General features: G+C 41.4%; 1 protein-coding gene across 3 annotated transcripts in view; it reads right to left on the bottom strand.

Annotated features, from left to right (window-relative positions):
* WIPF3 (WAS/WASL interacting protein family member 3) overlaps positions 1–12,431 on the bottom strand; it is a 108,499-nt gene extending 96,068 nt beyond the window's left edge. The window contains exon 1 of one of the 3 annotated variants that reach the window (XM_079152122.1): positions 12,078–12,431. The gene's annotated coding sequence lies outside the window, so the exon portion shown is untranslated. The remainder of the gene's footprint in view (positions 1–12,077) is intronic. The other 2 variants (XM_079152123.1, XM_079152124.1) reach the window with 2 other exon arrangements.
* Between the last annotated feature and the right edge of the window lie 11,636 nt (positions 12,432–24,067).

Below are 24,067 nucleotides of genomic sequence, written 5' to 3'. Positions count from 1 at the left end.
TCCCTCTGCCACACTGTTCCACCGTGATGTTGTCCCTCACCTGGAGCCCCGAGGAATGGAGCCTGCTGTCTACAAATTGAGACCTCTGAAACCATGAGACCTCTAATAAACCCTTCCTCCATTACAGTTGTTTTGGTTGGGTTCTTTAGTTGCAGCAGCAAAATAGCTGACTAAAACAGATATGATTCACCATGCTGGGGATAGTAAAAGAAAATCGGAAGATCATCTCCAGAGCTGCCCCCAAATATGTATAACATATTTCAAAATACATCATGGTAAATGGGGAAAGACTGAATAAGTGTCAACTAAAGTTAGGAACAAGACAAGAATGTAGACTGTTATCACAATTATATATCATCATCTTAGACACAGTGGCCAATTCAATTAGATAAAAGAAAGAAAATACATACTAATTGGAAAGAAGGAGGCTCAATTATCATTTTTCCCAAAATGATATGACAATGCACATGAAAATCTGAGAGACTCAATAGAAAAATTATTTCAAATCATAATAGAATTTTAAAAGTGGCTCTTCAAAAACAATAAACAAAATCCAAAATTTATCTCTGTCTATAAACAATAACTGCTAGATAATATTATGAAGAAATAATTGTGTTCATAATAGTAACTTTAAAAAAGGATACCTAAGTATAAATTTAATGAAATATGTGAAATAAAAATTTGAAACATTGCTGAGAAACAAAGAAAACATGGAAAAAAACATATTTTACTCTTGATTAGAAAGAATAAATCATACAAATGTTAATTTTCTCTATATCTATAAATTTAAGGCGAACATAATAACTATACCAACTTGCTTGCTTTTTAAAAGTAGGCTAATGGATTCCAAAGTTCACATGGAAAACTAAAATCACTGGATAACAAACAAATAATAAAGTCACACTTATTAAAACAATATAGGGCTGGGGATATAGCTCAGTTGGTAGAGTGCTTGCCTTGCAAGCACAAAACCCCAGGTTCAATCCCCAGCACCACAAAAAAAAAAAAAAATTGTATCGGTATATTGAGAATTGGTGAGGTAATGAAACCAAAAGCCCAAAAATAGATCTAAGTATTTTAGGAAGTTGGCTATGATAAAAAATAGTATGTGGGGGTGAGAGGAAGTTATTCAATATAAATTATTGAGAAAACTGGATAGCTATCTGGAAAAATTAAAGTTAGATATCAATGAAAAGATCTTATGCCTTATACCAAAATAAATTCCAAAGTATCAAAATTTTAATTTCTATAAAAGGAAATTATAATTCTACTAAAACAAAATATGGGTGAATTAAAAAAAAAACAATGTCAAAATGACTTTTCTAAAAGCTATAAAAATTTTCTGCAAACTAATATATACATACACAAAACAACAAACAAAGCTAAAAGTCACACTACAAATTGGAGGAAAATCATACGACAAGTGGGAAGTCAATTACAGTAAATTTTAAAAATTATAGTAAAATGGATGTTTTATTTCCTATATAAGGTGTTCCTATAAACCCTATAATACAGATCAATAGTTCAATAAAAATGTACAAGGGGCCTAAACAGTTCATAGCTGAGGACATATAAATGGCATTAACACACATTGAAGATGTTCTACCTTATTATGCAAGTCAAAACCACAATAAAATACCCTTTTTATCAATCAGAATGGCAAAGCTCAAAAGTCTGATAAATATGTGTTGGAGAGAGTGTAGGGAATCACTCTCATAATTATTAATGGAAATATAAATTAGTAAAGCTGTATAAAGGGTAATGGACAAATGTATCAAAATTTTAACATGCACTTTTAAAGTTTAGGAATTAATCTTTCTGATATACTTAGACCTGTGAGAAACGCACTGATGTTCACTTCAGTATTTTTAACAGTGTAAGAGGATAAATAATCTATATTCCTATCAACTGGGAACCAAAATATTAAATTACAATTCATACCCTAGGATGGCATATTAGATAGTGTTCAGAAGAATGCAGTAACGCTATGCGTACCAGTATGAAATGGTCTCCAGGTTATATTAAGTGAAAAAAGCAGGCAGCAGAAAATGTATACAAACTGAGTGTGCCTTTATTTGTGTGTGTGTGTATTTGTATACTTATAAATGTAGAAATTATCTGGAAAAACCCTTAACAACTAGGTGGCCTGAAAATGGAGTGTAAGACTTCACAGCGTACCTTCTTTTCACACTTTTTGAAGTATGCGTCATGTGCACTATGATATATTCCAAAAATTAATTAGGAACCTAAAAATTCAGTATTGATAATTCAGAGAACTACTTCTTTGGAAGAGTTGTCAACAATTGCTTAAAATGCTTTGTGCTACTTGACTTAGGAGACCTCTGCATGCCTAAAAAGTAAACACAAATGAATAAAGAAAGAAGTGAAATCTGTCTGGAGGATTTGGTCTGCTAGAGCTGTCAAGAGCAGTAGCACGAGCTGAGGGTGGGCTTCATGGTGCTGTCCCTGCACAGACTTCTGCACCATCTGAAACCACCACCACAGCCCCCTGCAAGTGTCAAAGGCAGCTGACCAAGTGCACTAGAAAACAGGCAAGAGTGAAATAAAATAATTCTTCCCAAACCAACCCCTAAGATTTAACTCTTCTGTTAACACATGGCTAAGACACAGTTAGAATGGCTTTAAAATATGCTTCTTGATTGGGCATGAATCATTTGTGAATTGGTTCCAGCTGTAACTGATCCTTGCCATTCATTAAATGCAAGAACGGACGATGGCCAAGAGGCGTGCAGGACTGAAATAACAACTGGTGGCTTTGTTTCCCCAGCTACAAGAATACTGGAGGTCTTACAGGCAGGTATTCTGGCTTGTCATTCTTTGGCATATGTAATTAAGGTAAATAATATCAAACACCATCATTTAAAACTCATTGCTCATCCATGAACACCAGGAAGGCACAACATTGTGCCTGAACCCAGGATACTTAGTCTTCCTTCTAGAAGTCTGCCGGTGAAATTCTGAAACGGTAGGGCATGTACATTCCAGTAAAAACCAGAACAACAATGCATGCAAAAGCTGTTAAAGTGTGAGGAAGGTGAATTAAACTCAGGAAAAATGTTTGCTCATTTGTCATGTTTTAGGTAATCGTCTTACGTATTTCTTTGTGTGTGTGTGTGTGTGTTTTGTACTTTTCCTCTCTTTATCTTACCTATTTCTGAAGCTATTTATCTTTCCTCTGAATTGCTGTAAAGCAACATAATTGAAGCAAAAATATTTCATTCAGTTTTTGAAAGAATGTTAGAATAGATAACAGCTCCAAGGAACACACTGGAGACTTAACATTTTTGCAACATTAAGAAGAAACAGGAAGCGCACCTTTGGTTTTTTCCCTGACTTTTCCCACGCAAGGGAGGAAATGTCCCCTCCTCTCATATGGCAGTTGTAATTTATATTAAACATATAGTAAAGGGGTCAGTTTCATTTTTCTCTATGACTTTATTCCCGGGAAGACCCTGGTTGGTGTCTTAATACTGATAGACACTGGGGCTGGGAGGATAGCTCAAGGGTAAAGGATTTGCAAGTGTGAGAAAAGCCTTGGGTTTGATCCCCAGTACTGCAAAAGAAAAACCTGATGGGCAGTTTAACAAAAACAATAGCTCACATGGTCTAGACTACGCTCCCTACACAAATTGATCATCATTCTCATAATCACCTTCATCCCTCTAAACACCTTCAGTTGACAGATACTATCATTTCCATTTCACAGATGAGGAAATGAGGACTCAAAGATGTACCCACCCTGCTCAGATAACCAGGCTGTGACAAAACCAGATGGAACTGAGTGAGTCTGATCCCAGGTCTGCTCTTTCCATTATTCCCCCAGCCAAGCCCATCTGTCTCTGGGTAGTTCACACAAAACAGTAAATATTTATTATTTTTATTGATATACAATAATTGTACATATTTAGGGAGGATAGTGTGGTAATTTGATATATGTATACAACATATATTTACAGAACTCTGTATGTTAGGCACTGTGCCAGTCACCAAGTGAACCTACACACTTGATTAGCAGATAATCGATAAATATGAATAAATTAATAGATACATGTTTCTGTCCACAAATGACAGCTTGTAACAGTTGACACTTATTTATTGAGAATTACTATGTGCTGGGCACTTTCCCAGGAAAAGGAAAAAAATAAAAATAAATAAAAAAGAGGAGGAGGAGGAGGACTAGGGTTGTGGCTCAGTGGTAGAGTGCTTGCTGAGCATGTGTGAAGCACAGGGTTCAATCCTCCAGTACCACATGAAACTAAATAAATAAAATAAAGGTATTGTATCCATATACAACTAAAAATATTTTTAAAAGAGGAGGAAAGAAAGAGGTAACAATAAAGCAAATAGTAGGCAAAACCAAAATAAATCCCACTGTATCAGCAGTTGCAATAACTGCAGACAATTAGATTCCTTTACTAAAATGAGCTATTTAAATTGTTTTTCTTAAATCAGTCATATCTTCTTTACAAGAAACACTGCTAAAACAAAATAATGTTTAAAAGTTGAAAATAATACTCAAACACTAAAAACTGGTGCAGAATCCTCATACACTGCTGATAAATGGTGCAGTCAATTTGGAAAAGATTGGCAGTTCTTCAACATGAAACAGAGTCACCATGAGACTCAGGCAATTCTGCTCCTGGGTATCTACTGAAGAGAGTGCAAACATGACCACACAAAAACCTGTATTTGAACACTCACAAGAGCATTCTACAAAATAAACCAAATATGCACACAATGCAGCTGTCCCTCAATTTGCAACTGGAAAAGCAAAATGCTGTAGGTCATACGATGGCATTTTTTTCCGGCAAGGAAAGAAATGAAGAACTGATACCTGCTACAGTATGGCTGGAGCTTAAAAACTTTATGCTAAGGGAAAGAAGTCCATCACAAACGGCCACATCTGTATGATTCTACTTATATGAAATATCTGGAATAGTCCATAGAAATCAAAAGTAGACTCTTGGTAGTCATGGGTTTCTCTTTGGGATGGAAATTACTGGAAATCACTGTGATGGCTGCAAGACTGAATATTCTAAAAACCACTGAGACTGTACACTTGAAAAAGATGAACTGGATGGTATCTGAATTCTATCTTAATAAAGTTGTTATTTAAAACAACAAACAAATGGGCACAGCATTATTAATGGCAGGCAAAAGAGAATCCAGAGCAAAAAAATATCAATAGAAATATAGAGTGCTTCGGACACATGAATGAAAAGGTAAGTAATTGCTTCCATGGGTCACAGGTAAAAAGCACAAGAAAGGACCCTCTGGGCCAGGACCTCCATGACAGCAGGGGTTGCAGAGGGCCACTAGAAGTGCTGTGCTGGGTGCCAGTGGAAGGGCCTATAGTGCGGGGACCATATCATGGAGCTGGGGTCTGGGATTTATTTTGTAGGGTTTTAGGTCAGTGGACAATGCATATGTGCATAGACATATTTCAGGGAATCCCACTAATTTGCACAATCAATATGTGTTAATAATTTTCTTTCAAAAAAGACAGACATTTTTAGACATCTATGATTTCAAATCAGCATCCTGGGGGCTACCGTGGAAAATGAATTGTAGGGAGAAAAACAGCAAACAGACCCATTGGTCTAAGCGAAATGTTAATTTGAATTAGATTAACAGTAATGGGCCAGAATCAAGGAGGAAATCAGATTGGACATCTGGGATGGGGGAGAAGGAAGAGCCCAGGATAAGTCCAGGGTTCCTTGCAAAACAATTCTGTGTTAACCAAGGAAAAGCAGGAGAAAATGGGGGTTGGTGATGAACCGGCAGGGAGCAGTGAGTTTAATTAGAAACACAGTGAATTTGAGGTGCTTTTGGTAAATGGAAATGTAGATTTGACATTCAGAAAAGGAACAGGACCCACACGGTGATTCAGGAATGTTCACATATGCAGAGGGGTCTATTTCCTTCTCTAGTGCTAATTCCATGAAGATCTATAAAAGTATAACATTTAAAATTACTGAGTCACCTTCTTTAATTTCTAATTAAGTCAGGAACATGGCTAATAATGGCAGTCAGGTGGCTGATACTGCTAGTTGCCTTCTCAATAACCATTTCCTCTTCCTCCTCATAACAGAGTCCCTAATTTGGGGGTGTTGCAGTTTACCCAGCTAAAAATATTCGATTTCTCAGACTGTCTTATATTTGGAGCAACCCTGTGACAATGCTTTGGCCAATGAAATACAAGTGGAAGTCTGGAGAGGATATTATTTTCTTAATAAAAGGAAAAATTCCCTACTAGAATGGCCTTTGCTCTTTAGCTATTTGCATTTTCTGTTTCTTCTTGCCTAGACTATAGAAATAAGCCCAGAGATACAGAAGTCATCTTGTGACCATGAAGCAACCAGATTTAGGATTAAGTCCTACAGGGTAAAGGATAGAGAAATAGGAAGATGGAAAGGGGCTGATCTCTGATAGCACCATGTGAGCTCCTGCACCAGCCAGACTTCCACTCTTGAGAGTCTAGTTCCACATGACAAATAAACTCTTATCTGTTGAAGGTAAATTCACATGTGTACACTGTTTTTGCTTTCTTTGGCAGTTGAATGCAATCACAAGGGATATGAATCATATAGTGATACACACACACATATATAGATAGGAATCTAAATATCTCTAAATGTATTTACATATACATCTATATAGATAGAAAGATACACAGAGAGAGGGAGAAGAAGGCTAAAACAACAGGATCATTATTATTTCTGTTATAAAAAATGTTTAAAAATTCAATATCATTTCTTTTTACTAGCATTGTATTCTTTTTTCCAAATAGGGTGATAAGAATTTGCATCTAAAGGGAAACTATGAATTACCAGTATCAAGAAAATTCATGAATACATGACCATCTATCTCTGAGTATATATGATAATGACACCCTCAGGCTTTTTGTAGATGATATAAGCAAATCTGGCTTATTTAAATGGTTTCGGTCAGACAAAGGTTCTTGAAGATGGTATTGTCCACCTTTCTGGTGGACAATCTGCAAGACTTATCCTATTCTTTCAGGCACCTAGTAAGCATAGCTAAGAAAATAGCAAGCCTCTGGCCCATAGTGTTTCAGCCCCTCATAGAAGAGCTTTATGGGTCAGTGCTGTGGGATTATGTGAAAAAAATTTTAGGAAACACTGTCTTCTGCCACAAAACTTTCATTGTCATTAGACAGGGATGATGTGGAAGACTTGGATCTCTATGGCAACAGTGACTGCTTTGAAGACCTGCCAGGAGAACGCTATCCCAGGTTTCAGGACCAGAAAAAGCCTGTGTAAACGATCTGCTGCTTTTATCTCATGGTCATTGTGGATCGGGTAACTTTTTGTGTTTCCCTTTTTGTTTTGGCTGCTGGGAAGCTCTGGCAAAATTTTAATCCCATCTCTGGAAACTATTTTTACCTCATATATTCTTGTTCTCTAAATTATCTCTGATTCTGTCTCACTTTCTACTCAGGTATTCTCTTTAGTCCAGTTTATTATCTATTAATTTTAGGTTGTTTAATATCTAATTTTATAAACTCTTTAAAGGCTTTATAGAATAAAGACTATTTAGGCAAATAACTTTTTTTTTTTTTTTTTTTTTTTTTTTTTTTTTTTTTTTTGCGGTGCTGGGGATGGAACCCAGGGCCTTGTACTTACAAGGCAAGCACTCTACCAACTGAGCTATCTCCCCAGCCCCGGCAAATAACTTTTTAAAGCACCAGCTTATCATCATAACAAAAATATTACTAATTTATTGAACATTGCTATGAATGAGGCACTGTTCTAAGACTTGAGCTTATCTTATTTACCTTAAATTGAGTACTTTTATTATTTTATTTTATAGATGAGAAAACTGAAGCACACAGAGGCTAAATAATCTAAGATCATACAGCAAAAAAATGATAAATGCAAGACTCAAACTCAGATTATCTGAATTATGTAACTTATACAAAAGAAAAATAATGTTGAATTTCTTAAAGAAGTAGAGGCCTTCTGACTTTACAGGCTGAGCTCAGCATTTTCAGCCTTAAAGGAGAAGCATATTATGCATCTCATCCATAGAATCATGCCAGAGGATCCAAATCAACAGAGAGGATGAGACGGTGAAAGTCAAAACAATAGACAGTCCAAAAAATAACTGGCTTTGATCTTGGAAAACTGTTAAAGATACATTCGCTCACTCATCCATTCATTCAATAGCTTTTAGGTCATCTGCCAGGCATGGTGCAAGAGATGGAAACAGAAAAAGTAGACATAGCATCTTCCCTCCAGGAACTCAAGTTCTACAAGGGAGAGCCAGGGAGGTTAAGGGCATCATGGGATTAGGATGAGAAGACTGACAGGAGAACAGAACAGGGCATGACAGGATCAGTCTGAAAGTAGTTTAGCCCTTGGCCTCTTGGTTCCCTTTAATAACAGGAATAAGAAGACTTAGCTCCCTTGTGATGATTTTCTACATAAGAAGCTCTTAGCCTAGCCCAAATATCAGTTAGCCATTAGCTCTAAAGGATCAGTGGATGGCAGCCAGGGTCCTTGCTCTGATATACACATGCACTCACATGGATGCCTGTTCCCAGGAACTCAAACTTCTGAGGCTGGCTGCTGCCTCCTCTCAGCTAACCCTGGAGCTGACTCTAACTTACAGTCCACAGGCAGGCCTCTCCTCTGGATCCACCATCCTAGATTCACAGACTTACTGGAATATCTCGCCCACACAGGATGAATACTCCTTCAAGATGCACTGGAACATCCTCCCCCACACTGCCTGGATCACATAATGCCTGCTCAGTATTTTTGCCCCATTTGCTCTGTTTCACCTTATCTCTTTGGCACTTGAATGCTGCAATTCATCGCACAATGCCTGGCTGCCTAACAGAGGGGGATTCACCCTTGAACAGTTGGAGAGTCTCCTCAAATTGCAAAAGGGGAGTTCCCAGTGCCTTAGTGGCTGAAGCCACAGAGAACATTTATGAGCTCCACCTGCCTGGCATCCGCTGGGGAGTTATGCGTCTCTCTGGTTTTGTGCAGTGGCAAAATTAGAAGTAATTAATCATTTTCTCACCAACCTGAACTCTTATTTAATAGTTCCCTCTTCAAGTTTGTTTTGTCAGGCCATCAGCAAAGTCAGTCAAATATTACGATTCCTTTCTAAATATTCCAGCAGCCAGATAGCAGGAACACTACAGTGACAAGGCAAAACTTTCCTAAAGATAACTTTGTGATGCATGATCACACTTGATGGCACTCAGCTGAGGGGACTCACCCAGAGATACCACTATAGTTGCCCCACTTAACCTAGGGTCTTTACACCAAACTTTTAATTCCAGGATTAAGCCAAGCATTCAACTCTGCAATTTGAAACTGGCTGGTAAAACTAACATGTTTCTACTTCTCTAAGTTCCATATTTTAGGCAGAAGAATAAAATTATTAGAATACACATTAGGACAAATTTCTCAGGATTTCTCCCTAGATGTAATGTTGTGTACCCTAAAGTTTCAAATATTTCTGCATTCCAGTTAATGTATATTTATAACATAATTGTTAGAAAACAAATTTCCTTCCTTCTGTTCAGTTATTTTTGTCAATTTTTAAAACTTTAGCATTAATAAACATATATTTATGAATTTCTAAAATGCAGGAAAAGTTGACTGTTGCTCCCTGGTGAAAATTCCATATTTTCCTCAATTGTTAATCCCTTTTGGATTTCTCAGATCTTTTCTAAGTTTCTAGGTCTTTGTTCTGTGTGTGTGTGTGTGTGTGTGTTGGAGTGACTGCAAAATCACAACTTGTACTATATGATTTCTGAACAATAAATCTCCAAAAAAGAGCGTTGCCAGGCTGGACCAGCTGGCTTTCTCCTGTTCCTAAAACTGTATGTTCTTAGACACACACACTTCCTCCATCCCTTCTGCTGCTGGCTAACTTCGTGTAACACAATGCTACACTCACAATTGCCCGAAAACAGAAACTCCTGGAAGGAACTCAAAGAGGGGGCATGGCAGTCCTACAGCCCTTAGAAGTTGGCCTACAAGTCGCTGTCACCCTTACCACTCTGCCCTGATGAGGGTGCCCCCAAATTGCCTGTTTATGGTGCATGCCTAGATTTTTAAGTCCACATCCCCAGATTCTTACCCTCGGCTTCCCTGAACAAGTCATTTAACCGCTGTCACTTTTTATTTTGTCTTCTGTACAAAAGGAGAAGAATTGCTGTGAATCATATGAGGTAATGTGTGCAGGCATTTGTAAAGCACTCTACATTATATGTGCCATTTCCCGTTATTTCTTAACTTTCTTTTGCTTCCTTGTTATCTCCCCCCCTTTTTTTTCTGAGTTGATTTTGTAGTTTTTAAATGTATCTCTAAAATACATTAGTTAGAAAACTTAAAGCAATCTTTGTGCTACCATAGTAAGTGGATTTTAGCATTAAATCTTTATCTACTTTGTTTTTGAGGTAAACTTACAAAAGTCAAATGCACAGGTCTCAAGGGCATAAGGCATAACTTCATAAACTTTTACATGCACTCATGTGTGACCACTACTTAGGTCAAGGTAGGGAGCCTCCCTTATGCCCTGCCCAGGTCAATAACAAAGTCCAAAGGCAGCCCCTCTTCTGACCTCTACTTGCTATGTGTTAGATTTGTCTAGCGTTTACCCCCCACTCAACACCTCACTCCCCCGCCCCTCTCCCACCGCAAATTCAGGGCTGGGGATCAAACCCAGGACCTCAAACATGCCAGGAAAGTGCTCTACCACTGAGCCACTTCCCCAGCGGCACTTCCCACCCTAAATGTTTTTGAGAAGCTGGGAGTCTCTGTGATAACTATTAAACGCTGACTTAAAGATATACGCTTCTAATTCTCTCTATAAAGTGACAAAAAATTCTGACAGGAGAAGACTGAGAAGCACAAACTTTCCAAACATACAGGTCGTGTCAAACAAAGGCCCTCATTTACAGCCAAGGACCCGAGGCTCAGAGAAGCGAATGTCAACCCAACTTCCTGCTACATAGTAACTTTCCTTCTGAATGTGGTGGATCACAAAGCGCCCTGAATGTCAGGGATGTTGCTGATCTGTCCCAGAGCTCCTAGAATAGCTCTCCTGGAACAGCTCTCCTGGCCTCTTCCAGCAGTACTAATTTCCAGGGAGCAGCGCACATTCGGTCCCCACGCTGCCCCGATGGTCCCCACGCTGCTCCGATGCACCCCGCGGGCGCACCCACGCACCCGGCAAGCCACCCTTACAAGGCGCTGTTTCTGAGAGCCAGTGCCTACCAGCCCACAGGGTCTGGGCCCGGGTGCCCTGCTCCAACTCTGTTCCCTCGAGGCTCCCGGTGGGATATAGTGGGAGATTTTTTTTTCTGCCACCTTCTCCCTGACCCCTCCAGAGGACTTTAAAGCAACACTGTGGCCAGATGTAAACCGCTGGACTAGACGGACTATTGGCCCCAAGCTTGGAAATAAGCTTCCGGAGAGGAGTCCGGACACCTGAGCGTTATTCCCCGCTGTCACCACGAGCTGTGTGACCTTGGGCAAGTCACTTCACGTGTCCGGAGTTGGTTTTCTTTTTGGAGGCTACTTCTGTATTCTCAAAGCCACCTACGGCTCTGCAATTTACTAGCTCTTCTTTATTCAGCCCAGCCTTCCGCGACAGCCCCCACCCCAGCGAGTCCCGTCTTTTGTTCTGGGGGTGAAGCGAGGAACCGAGAGCTTCTCGAAGGACCAGGCCGAGGAGGCCTTAATACCAGGGGCTGTTCACTGGGGACTCGGGTCCCGGGAGGTCAGCAGGCAACCCCCACCGTGACCTTGTTCTCTCCGCGGTCCCCTTCTGGGCTGGTTTGAGTGGCGCGGCGGGGAGACGGTGGCGGGCACTAGGGCAGCGCAGAGCAGCACCCGGATGGCGGCCCGGACCGGGGGCTGCAGCCTGGCAAGGTCCCCTCGGCACTGGCGTACGCGCGCACCCTTGCCTCCGCCCGAGGCCACTCCGCCTCGGGATTGGCCTGAGCGGCCGCCGAGGACTCACCCTTTCCCCCTCGGGCACCGACCCGGACACGCGCGCGGAGCCGCTACCTGTCGATGGCTGTGCCCGGGACCAGTCTGGACTCCAGCTGGGGCCGCCTTCCCCGCCGCCTTTCCGCTCCGGGCTCCGTCCCGCAGCGCCCGTGCTCCAGGCGACGTCGCTGAGGCCGCGCGGCGCTCGGTGCTGCGCTCGGTGCGCCCAGCTCGCTCCCCGGCCGCCAGCTCTGGTGCTGCCGGGACGCGGAGGCGGGGCCGCCGCCCCCACCTGCTCGCGGGCTCCTGCCCGGGAGCCGCGGCCGCCTAGGGCAGAGACTCGGCCCGGGAAGGCGGGGTCGCTGTGGCACCCAGGAGGCGGGTCCCAGCCGCGCGGCGCGCCTCCCAGGTAGAGTCCCAAGTCTGAGCCCGGAGGAGAGTGGGGGCCTAGGACTGGACTTCCCCAGATAGGGGCCGTTGGTGCCAAAGATCCAGGGCCCAGCCCCGCCACTCTAGGGACACGACACTCCTTCGATTTATTCCAAAAAAATTCCGAGCCCTTACTGAGCTCCAGAATGGGGACAAAAGAGGGAACAAGGTAGCTTCTTGCCTTCGCGGAGTTCGAGGTCTAGAAAGGGGAATCAACAAATAGGCAGTTAGAAGACAGAATCAAACGGGGTTGGTCCAGGGGTCTCTTGAGCGCACATAGAAGGGACAGGTCAGAGAAGACTTCTTCAGGAGTTGATGTCCCCAAGAACTAAGGGTGAGCGGAATTAACTGAGTGAATTGAGGAGGTAGTTTTCTTCGGACTCGGGTAAAAGGAGAGAGAAAGCACTTTGAAAACTCGAGTAAGCCTGAGGAGCCAGAGAAACTTGGGTGTGTCCAGCAAATCCCTGTCACACTTCATGTTCACCCAGATCCTTGCAGGATGCAGGTCTGTGTCTGAAGCTGTGTGTACTCTATTACTCCAGGTGCAGGAAAGGTTTGGTCAGCATTCCCTGTCTTCTATCTCCTGGGCATTCCTGCCAGCTAAGGGTGTACTTCTGGACTCTTGACTCTTTCTTGAGTGTTTGAATATTTATGAGCCAGATGTCCTACAGGGCCATCAGGGTGTGCTGGTGTGGGAGGGAAGTTCACTCTTAACTGAGAAGGTCTGGAGTGGAGGAGAGACCTGAGCTCCATGCTCCTTGGAGGCTTGTAGAAGTTCCTGGGAACACATGTAAGAGAGCAGTCAATGCCAACAACAGGGCTCTCACACAAGAATTGCAACCTGTCTTCATGTTCAGATGTGTAGCAGCTGCTGTCACTGTATGCTCCCCAAGCAGCCCTCAGCTACTTTCTTAATTACTCATGTTTATAGCCTGACAGTGTGTAGGCTTATGTTTATAGCAAAGATTAATATTACACTCAGGATGTCTTTCACTCCTGTCTTGCCAAGAACGTGCTTTTCTCTCTTGATTTAGGTGAAGAGGGCATATGCAGTAGTGAGTGGGCACCTGTTTCCCCCCTTTTGTCCTGTGCCCATCCTGTCCCTTCCTCCTATACAGCCATACTACATGATCACAGACATGAAACATGAAGAACATGCTCCAATCTAAAAGTCACAAGCCATTTTGGGTGGGAAAAAAAATCCAAAGCATTTATCCAGGAACTCTCCTCTGGGCTCTTAATGTTCATTCTCATTGAAGACTTAACTACTAGTGTTCTGATTCAACAAGGAAGAAAAGGTGAATTTGCAGAGAAGTTATTTCTGTGGGCCTGGAGAGTTCCCATCAGGTCTTCTGCTGAGCAGCCCAACCATGAGCTAGTTGAATGGGAAGGCTGCTATTTATGAAATGAATAGGTGCTGGCATGTATTGATTTATTTTTTTAAATACCTGGTTCAAAGGGATGGAAAGGGGGTAAGTGAGGGATCCAGAAAATGGGGTCATTTGGGGTTGAGAACTTCACAAGACCTTTTATTCAAGTGCCTGGTGTCTCATATCCATATGCAGCTGATAGCCTCTTGGACATTACAGGAGGATTAATTCCCACCTAGCTCCACCAGCATGTATGTAACTTTGAGAAGACCCTACCTATTCCTGGTAGATATTTGTTCAGTGGCAGACCCTGGAGTCACCTTCCCAATAACTAAACCATTCTCCGCTTCTTCTCTATGGCCAGAACCCTGGATCATGACTGGTCAAAGACAACCATGACAATCCCATTCCTGATTGCCAAACCTTTCTTAAAACTAAGGAAGTCATTGACCCAGTTTGGGCCAATGAGTTGAAAGAGGGGCTAGGCTGGGGTTTCTGGCTCCATCCTTCCATTTCCCAATCACTTTATGCCTCAAACCCAAATTGCAACCACAAGGCAATGAACATGAGGCTAAAAGGTCAATATAATCAGGACAACAGTGAGGAAAATAGAGTCAGTGTGGTTGTTAGGTACTTGAACCAAAGCCAGCAACTCTCCACCTCTGGACTGTTCCTTATGTGAGAAAATATAGCTCCTGTTTATTTATGCTATGGAAATTGGGGTCTCTAACCTTGCAACAAAATGTAGTGACCTGGTAAAGGGCAAAATCAGGTGGGTAAAGTACATTTCCTCCGTGTTGCAGAATAAAGCTCTGCTTCCTGAAAAAAAAAAAAAAAATCTTCCTATACTCCTCCACCAGATACCTGTGATAGCTCACCTTCCACACCTTCTGCTCACTTATGTCTGTTCTGTAACTTTTTGAGCTTTTCAAGAGCACACACTATAGAAGTCTTAAATGTTGGCATGTATCACATCCATTCCTCATGTATTTATAGATCAGCTATTTCATGGTGATAGGGCACTGGTGCCAAGGGTATAAAGATGGAGTCACAGCCCTGCCTCCAGGGAGCCCTCAGCTTAGTAGATGACACAAGCTTGCAAATAGAGAATTGCAAGTCTATGTAGAGGAATCTGCTCTGGATGAATGGAGAGGTAAGGTAGAAGGGAGACAGTGATACCTGAGCTGAACTTGCATGGATAAACAGGCATTTCTCCTACTGGAAAACTGGGGAAGGAAGAGCATTTCAGGGAACAGAGTTTGAAAGAGCTTGATGGTCAAGGAGCCTCAAACTGCCCATGTCTAAATCCAAACTTACGGTCTTCCTCCCAAGCCTAACCTACCTTCAGTGTTGCCCATCTCCCCACCCATTTCAACTTTAGATGTCAGACCTTATCTGTTGGATCTGTCTGTCTGCACTGCCAGAACCAGAGCACAGTGCCTCCCTTTAGGACATCCACAGAAACCTCTTAGCAGGAATATTAGTCTGGTTTTCTTCACTATAATGAAAAACCCAAGGACTGTGTACCTGTCAAGAAAAGAAGATTGATTAGCTCATGGTTTTAGAAGCTGAAAGTCCAAACAGCATAGTGCTGGGAGATATATTTAAGATTCCCAGTGAGTGTCTGGAACTGCAATAGTACCAAACCCTATATTTAGTATGTTTTTTCCTAAACATAAAAATCTATGATAAAGTTTAATTTACAAATTAGATACAATAAGAGATTATCAATAATAACTTACAGATCAGTTATAACAACATACTATACTAAAATTGTCAACATGATTAATCTTGTGTTTTGGAGCCATTACTAAGTAAAATAAGGATTATTCGAACACTTACGCATTGTTTATTTCTCGAGTTTTCTGTTTAGTATTTTCAGACTGCAGTTGACTAAGGTGACTGAAACCTCAGAAAGGGAAACTGTAGATAATGGGAACTATTCTATGTGAATATTCATAGCAACATTAGCCATAATAGCCAAAAGGTGAATACAACTCACATTTCCATCAGGAGATGAGTGGCTACACAAAATATAATATGTCCATGCAATCAAATATTATTCAGCAATAAAAAGGAAACATGTTGATATGTGCTCCAACATGGATAAACCTTGTAAACATTATGCTAGGTGAGAAAAGTCAATCAAAAAAGGCACACATTGTATGAATCCATTTATATGAAGTGCCCTGGTGTGCAGAAGAGGCAATTCACTACAGACAGTGACTGCTAGGAACAGGGGTGGGGGCTTCAGAGAGTGACTATTCAAAGGAACAGGGTCTCCAATGAGGGGAATAAAAGTGTTCTGGAAACAGGTGGTGTTGCAGACTAATTTTGAAAGTACTTAGTGCCACTTATGTGTATGCTTTTACATGGTTTAAGGGGCGAATTTTATGTTATGTGCATTTTGCACAACGATAACAATGATAATAAACCTTTGAGGAATGTGTCTATGGACGTGGCTCTCCAGGCAGCACAACCCAGGTACAGGGAACCTGCTAGGCAGAATGCAGAATGGAGCCTTCTGTTAAGTGCCTGCACAGAGAGGAGGCTCCATCTTGGACTGGTGAGTCAAGGGCCACGGAGGCCATCACTGAGCATCAGGCTGAGGTTGCACAGGTTCCTGGGCTGAGATACTTAATTTCAGAGTGCAGGAGACAAAGGAGAGCAGGGATTCTACTCAATCAGCAGCTCCATGCCAAAAGGAGACCAAGTGGGTAATTCGCTAATTTTGGATGCAATTTTCATCTCACCATGCTGCTTCCAAAAATTCTATTTTTCCAGAATGTGCTAAACACAAAAGTTGAGGTCTGCCTTGCTCACTTATGGAGTGAGACGATAGGAAGGTAGAAAACTGTGGAGAACACAGAGATTTACTGAAAAGGCAGGGAGAGAGGAATCAATCTTCAAAGAAGATGGGAGATCCAGGTATGGTGGGGCACATCTGTAATCCTAGCAACTCCAGAGACTGAGGCAAGAGGATCACGAATTCAAAGCCAACTTCAGCAATTTGGCAAGGCCCTAAACAACTCAGCAAGACCCTGTCTCTAAATAAAATATAAAAAAGGGCTGGAGTTGTGGTTCAGTGGTTAAGCACCCCTAGATTCAATCCCTGATACTAAAAGAAAAAAAAAAGAAAAGAAAAGAAAGGAAAGAAAGAAACAGCAGATGGGAGAGAGAAAGAAAGAGAAGGTTCCAGAGAGAATGAGGTTGCAGAAACCAAGGAGGAGAGAAGACATGACCTATGCATAGTATCATGCTGCATGAAGGTGCCACATTCAATGGTCAAATACTGTGATAACAGGAAAAGGTCACTGGTAGTTATAGTATTTATAAGTTCAGTATTGCACAGTAAGCAGAAACCTGACCTTAGGGGTCTGTGATGTGAAGAGGAACGGGGGAAGCTGGGAACACACTGGGTGTGGTGTGCACTGATTTTACAAAAACCTTGACCAAGAAGAGAAAGGCAGGCAGGGTCATATTCACAAGGGGAGGAAGACTCAAAAGGAAGTGTTGCTCCTAACATGTGGTTAAGAGAAAATAGCCAGTGGAGAAAGGGTTTTCGAAATTTAGGAAACCAAGAGAGGTGCACATGGAACAAGGAATTCTCTGAAATTCCTTCTCAGAGAAACTGAGAAAGGATTTGCTGAGCAATATTTTATAAAGTTTTCAAGAACTTTGATCCTTCTAAACAAATAACATAAAATAGCATAAAAGTGTGGACCTTAAAAGATATGGATTAATCTGTTGCCAACTACCTGCATGAATTTCGTTCTATCAGTAGCTTGTTAGATCCTCAAAATCTCAGTTCTCTCTTCTGAATTGGGTGCGATAATTTCTGCTGTGCCTGAGTGTCAATGGCTGAATACCAAGAGGTAGATTCTATGAAATTCCTAAAATTGAATGCACTTCGTTTTACTATTAGGGGTCACAGAAACGTAAGGAGCTCTAACTGTTTTAATTAATCTGCACTCAGTATAAACACCTACTAAAAGATAATTATTATTTAAAATGAGAAACATTCTTGATAACTATTTCCACATTACAACCTGTGCTATTTCAGAGCATTTTTCTTTCTCTACAAAAAGATTATCTCATTTTACAGCATGGTAAAGGGATAGTCAGTGTGGTGGAGGAATAAGGGGTGATGGATTTCTGTGTCCTCTCCTCACTTCTTTACAGGTCTGTCACCCTCTAAGATTCGTTTTCTTCACCTGTCATTTCGGGGCTCTGCTGTAGTGTCCTGGTCCATTGCCCACAAAGTAAACTCTCCTCTCCTCTTCTTGGTTGAAATGGTTGTTTGGGTAGTAGTGACCTGCAGTTGTTAAGGGCTTTTCTCGGGTTATCGCAGTGGTCATCCACCACCAGTGGAGGGTTTGGTCGCCATATGCAATCAGGAAAAGGAAGCTCAGGCATTAATAGGCTTGCAAAAATCCTAGGGCTGGTGAGAAAGACTGTGAATGGAAACCAATCCTCTTATTTTGCCACCATGCTGCCAGCCTGTCCTCTCCTGCACAGCCTGGGGCCAGTCACTGGATGTGCGAGTGAATGCTTGCCTTATGACATCTCAGCTTTGTTGTGCCCACTGTGACCTCCATCCTGGTAGGAGCTATCATGTCATGATGGAAGCCCTTTTAAGAGGATTCCAGCCTTCTTCTGGATTCCTCATATCTCCTAGTGACACTAACACTGATTCTGTCAAGTCCCAAGCCAGGTGGGACTGATATTGACGACTGCCTTCTGATTCATCACAAAACCTTTCTCATTCTGCCTCCCAGATGCCTCTGTTCCATGCTATCTCCTGCAGCCACTGCTTTAATTCAGGGCTGGTCTCTTGCCATCATCTCCACACTGGGCTTACTGGCTCCAGTGTTCTATCCCATCCTCCCAACCATTCGCTCTACCAGCAGCTGTAATCATCTTTCTAAAGTGAAATTTTAGTCATCTAACTCATCTGCTTAAAACCCTTCCATCGCTTTCTTTTGTTCTCAGGATAAAGCCCAAGTACTTAATGTTATTTATAAAGACCCCAAAGACAGATCCCTGTCTCATCCTGGGTTCCTTCTCTCTTCCCAGCATCACACTGGGTTCCACTGTCCCCAAGGACAGGAACCTCTGGATTCACCTGTGCTCTCCTGACTCTGCTTTTACCCAAGCCATCCCCATGTCTGTAAAACCTCCTCTTCCTTCAATATCAAGCCTCCCTACTCCAAGAAAGCTTTAACCTCATGGTCCTCTGAGCTCTTAACACTCTCTCCCTATTCTACTTCAGCACTCATAGCGTGACTCATGACTGTTGATTTGTATCCTGAGGGCAGAAATGGTGTCAAGGTCCAAGTGTCACAAGCACTCGGCACATATTAGGTATCACTCAATAAGTCAACAATCCATAAATCTTGAATTGAGTATCTAGCCCCCTTTTTCTCACACATTCAAGAAAAATCCTGCACCAGAAAGACCACAGCTTAGAGGTGACAAGTCAGCTGAAGTGGATGCTTTATTTCCATTGGTCAGAAGGGACTCCAACTGGCCTTGCATGGTGTGAAGTAATGCGGGCCCCTAGGAACAGAGTAATAGAATATGAAAGCAAATCCTTTCTGAGCAATCCTGAACCAGATCTCTACTTTGTAACTTTGTAGCTTTTTTTTTTTTTAATAGTGGGGCAAAGTTCAGAACAACAGCCCCACACATTCCAAATGTTAAAAAAAAAAAAAAAAAAAAAAAAAAAAAAACTAGACCAAGGTTAAACAGACACGCTGGAGATTGTTCTGCTATTTGGGGCTGTCTGTGCTTCAACTCCCTAAACAGAGATGCTGTTTGTAGGGATGGTCAGGAATCAACTGTTCTTGAAAGTCTTGGCATTTTGCACATTAAGATGATAACAAGGGCGGCAGGTCACATGGTGCTTAATTATTACTTAACAACAACAGAGAATGTTAGAAAGGTGGGTCTTCCGGGTGACAGAGCCAGGACTTGGTCTGTCAGTTCTCAAAAAGACAAATTTTAACATTTTGGTAGCAAGTTCAAATATAAATTTAGCTGTGTGTTTCTCTGTCACAGCCTCACCCCCACCTCAATGCTGGTATGTGTTGAACAGAGATCATGTAAGGTTGAAGGAAGATATTGTGTCACAGAGAATAAAAGAATAGCATGCTTGTCCAATGGCATTGTCCACTTGTTTCTACAGCTTAGTAAGAATCGAGACTGTGTTTTGAAAATGCTTAAAAGGAGATGATCATAAATCAAAGTACATGCTAATCAGCTGAAAATATTTATCCTTCTTCTTGGCTGTTCAAGCAGAATAGTCAGGAAGCACTTAGAGAAGAAGGGGGAAGGAATGACCCTGGAAAAGCTTGGTGAGGAATGAAATATCAGCAGCCAAGCCAGATTATTATAGCAAAGACCATGTGGTCCTGCAGAAAAAATGATTTCAGTGTGTAACTTCCAGTACATCTCCACACATCCAAGAGCTGCATTATAACATAGATGTGAACAGGTTAAAAATGTACCTGGAAGTTCCTTTAGGGCAAAAAAAACAATTGCTTATGGTCTTGGAGAGGAAAAGAACTGAAGGGGTGGGGGAAGGCCATTTAGAGTAATGAAAATAATAACTAAATCGATCAGACACATGTGCCTACCTAGGTGTCAATCACTGTTCTAAGCACCTTTCTTGTGTCGACTGATTTCATTCTCACAGTAGCCAAGTCCCAGCCCCTGGCTTCTGCTCTTAGCCACTCCCCAACGCTGTCTCTGAGAACAGAACTCAGTGGGGTCTCCCCTATGTGGGCGAATGAAGACATTGCTGTAGTCTGAATGTGTTTTTTCCACACATGCTGGAAGTTTGGTCCCCACTGTAATGAGTGGTACTGAAAGGTAGTGGGACCTTTAAAAGTTTGGCCCAGCAGAAAGTGATTAGGGCAAGACCATCCTTGTGAAGGGATTAATGCTGGTCTTGCAGAAGGATTTAAGGCTCATTGGAGTGGATTAGTTCTCAAGAGGGAAGATTGTTATAAAAGATCAATCCTGGACCCCACTTGCTTTCTTGAGTCCTCTCTTACCATGTGATCATTCTTGTGTGTGCTACTGCATATGATGCCGTTTGGCATGTTGTGATGCAAATATGCTGTTTGGTTTTTCTAGCCATTAGAATCATAAGCCAAATAAACCTATTTTCTTTATACATTTCCCTTCATCAGATATTCTGTTACAGTAACACAAAATGGACTAATATAACTGTATGATTGCAACTGCATTAACAAGCTCCCATTCCTGCTCCTCCTACTCCCCAGGCAGGCAGGGACTGTATCTGCTTTTGCTTTAAATAGAAAAAAAAAAGTTTCATTCAAGGTATGTTTTTCATGATATAATTTTGTTTTTCATGATAAAGTGACATATGTTTCTTGTCTCCTTGCAGAGACAATTCAGAAAGTTCAGAAATTACAAAGAAGCAAATTTACGTATAACACATAATTATCCCACAATACACAGGTAAACACAGACATTGGTTTTCTGTTGTTTTAGTGCTTTTGTTTTCATTTGTGGGGCTGAGATTGAACCTGGGACCTCACACCTGCTATGTAGGTATTCTATCACTGAACTACATCTTCAGTTCCATCGACGGTTTTTGAATGCATTTCTCTGAAACACATACCATCTATATAATATATCCAAACACACCTGTTCTGGTTTCTTCGCTTCATATTACAGCATGAGCAGACTCCAATGGTGAGAATGGGAGACCCAAGAATCCAACGCTTTGTGAAAGTTCATTCCTCATTTGATGGTTCAACCTGGGAGTGATTGTTATTCTTGAGGGCACCTTGATTTTAAAACTCCAGTGTTTATTTGAACTGAGACTGAGGGCTAGCTCCTAGTAGCAAAAGAAAAGTCTGCATCTATAAAATAAAACGACGTTTCACTAGGGGTCAGGTCACAAGCCAGAAGGAAAGGAAGGGCATGGAGCTCCGTTATGGTAGAATGGAACCCTCCCGGCTCTTTCTCCTGATTGGGATCAGCATGGAACCCCAACTTAGAAACAGGGTGTTGCTCACCTCCTCAAAGGTCCACTGAGAGTCTTTGGTTCCTTGCGAAACGGGAGGAAATCTCCCTGGACTCTTCAATCAGCTGCGCTTTCAGAGAGAGCAGGAAGGAAAGGGAACACCTGGGCACCTGGGCGCGCGTAAAACAACCCAGTACACACGTGTGGGCCTGTCTTTGTCAGATCAGCAAAATGCTTCTCTGACTAGCTGAATTTCTTAGTGACAAACTTAACACCATGAGTTTTCAAATAATACCTATCTTGGGAGAGATGTTTTGTTAGCTGTCTCCTTCCCTGTTTCAATTTGACAGACTCTTTCTCTCTACGATTTATCTCATTAATGCATTTTGGCTTCTCCCCACCCCATCAGCAGTTAAACTGGGTTTCTAAGGACTCAGGAATTTAACAGTCTGGTGCTTAGTAAACCATTCCAGTGTATCTTTTGTTCTAAAACCTTCAAATTGAATAAGTGAAAATGGATAGAAATGCCATCTGTTTATGCGTGTGTGCTGCTGGTGCCTGCCTTTCTGAGATAAAATGGCATTTCTTGTGGGTGCTGAGATTGAGATAAATAAAACTTGAGAAAAATCTTGATTTCTAGAATCTATAGGATTAGTGGATAGAGCATTGAAGCCCTTATACAGATAAGCTTAATGGTGCTGCATCTATTAATGTATTTTATTAATCTCATTCCAATGGAGAATGGCATTGAAGTAGTTCGGATAATTTAGTAGAAGAACAACAACATGGTTATTTTCATTGTTAAAAAAATTGTTCTGGGGGCTGGGGTTGTGGCTCAGTGGTAGAGCGATAGCCCAGCATGTGTGATGCACTGAGTTTGATTCTCAGCATAGCATATGGATAAATGAATGGAGTGTAGGTCCATCAACAAGTAAAAAAAGTATTTTTAAAAATTTATTTTTAAAACAACAAAGATAATGCACATTGTTTAAAGAGTGCTGATGTGCTTATATAAAAAACCAGAATTTCCTTGTTCCGGTTGCCCTCTTCCTCTTCTGCAGAGGCAACTATTCTCAACTCTTTTAGTCTTTTATCTTCTTGACTGTGTCCACATTTTAAAAAATATGCATAAACTTCCATCTCTCAGTTAATCTTTCAGACATTATGCTGACTTCCATCATGGTAGATGAGGATTTAACTTTTGTAATCGCTTCATTTTTTTAAATGTTTGCTTAGTTTTCTTTGTGTCTATGGCTAAAATTTTCTTATGCCCTCCTACAGTTTCTCAGTGCAAATTTTCAATTCCCTGTCCGTTTTTTTTTTTTTCTCCTACTGCATCTGGATGGTTGCTCTGTGGGTCTGCTGAACAGTTCCTCCTGGAACTTCCTTGCCCCGCCTCCCATGCTGGCTCTCCTGTTTCCTGGATCCCATATCCTCCCCTTTCTTTATTTTTTCTCCAGCACGTTCTTCAATAATTGAAACTATCTACATGTTTGATCACTAGTTTTTCCAGATATGGAACTCTAGGATGAAGTCAGTTTTCTCAGAATTTGACAGTGCTTCCCCCATTGCCTTCTGGTTCCCAGTGGTATGGTGGAGAAGTCTGTTGCCATTCTTAGCCCTGATTCTCTGTTTGTGAACTTACATTGGATCTTCTAAGTCCAACAATCTGACATATTGCCAACATGGGCCTGGGTGGGCTCCTTTCTCATTCACTATGCTTGCTACATGGTAATCTATCCGGAAACAATTTCCTGATTGTAATTCTGAGTATTTGCGAGTGATTTCTTCCCATCCATTTTCTCAGTTCACCCTTTGTAGACTTCCTATTAATCAAAAATTGGAACTTGTTAGAGACTGCTAATTGCCTAAGTATTTAAATCATCCCCTTCTTCCTTTGTCGGAAAATATTTATTAGTGTTTATGCCAAAGTTTCCAGATAAAAGAATACATTCTTAGATTCCTTTGCAATTAAATGAGATGAAGTAACTAAGTTCTGGACAAAAGATACAGGGCATTGATACAGGGTTTCTTGGAAAACTGCCTTTGGAACTGGCTTACTTAAGATTAGTGTCCTTCCAGACTTCTTCCTTTTTGATGATGGAAAGTAGACATGATGGCCAGAGCTCCAGCAGCTATCTTAAACTATTAAGTGAATTTGATTATAGAAGTCACAAAAAAGGCAGGACGAAATACTTGCCTAGAAGTTTCTGTGGAGCTGCCATATTAACCTCTGCCTACCTGTCTTCATTTAAGAGAGAATAAACTCT

This window comes from Sciurus vulgaris (assembly GCF_902686455.1).
Source record: "Sciurus vulgaris genome assembly, chromosome: 8".
NCBI lineage: Eukaryota > Metazoa > Chordata > Mammalia > Rodentia > Sciuridae > Sciurus > Sciurus vulgaris.
The sequence above is the reverse complement of the archived record's forward strand: the minus strand, read 5'-3'. Positions and strand labels throughout refer to the sequence as shown.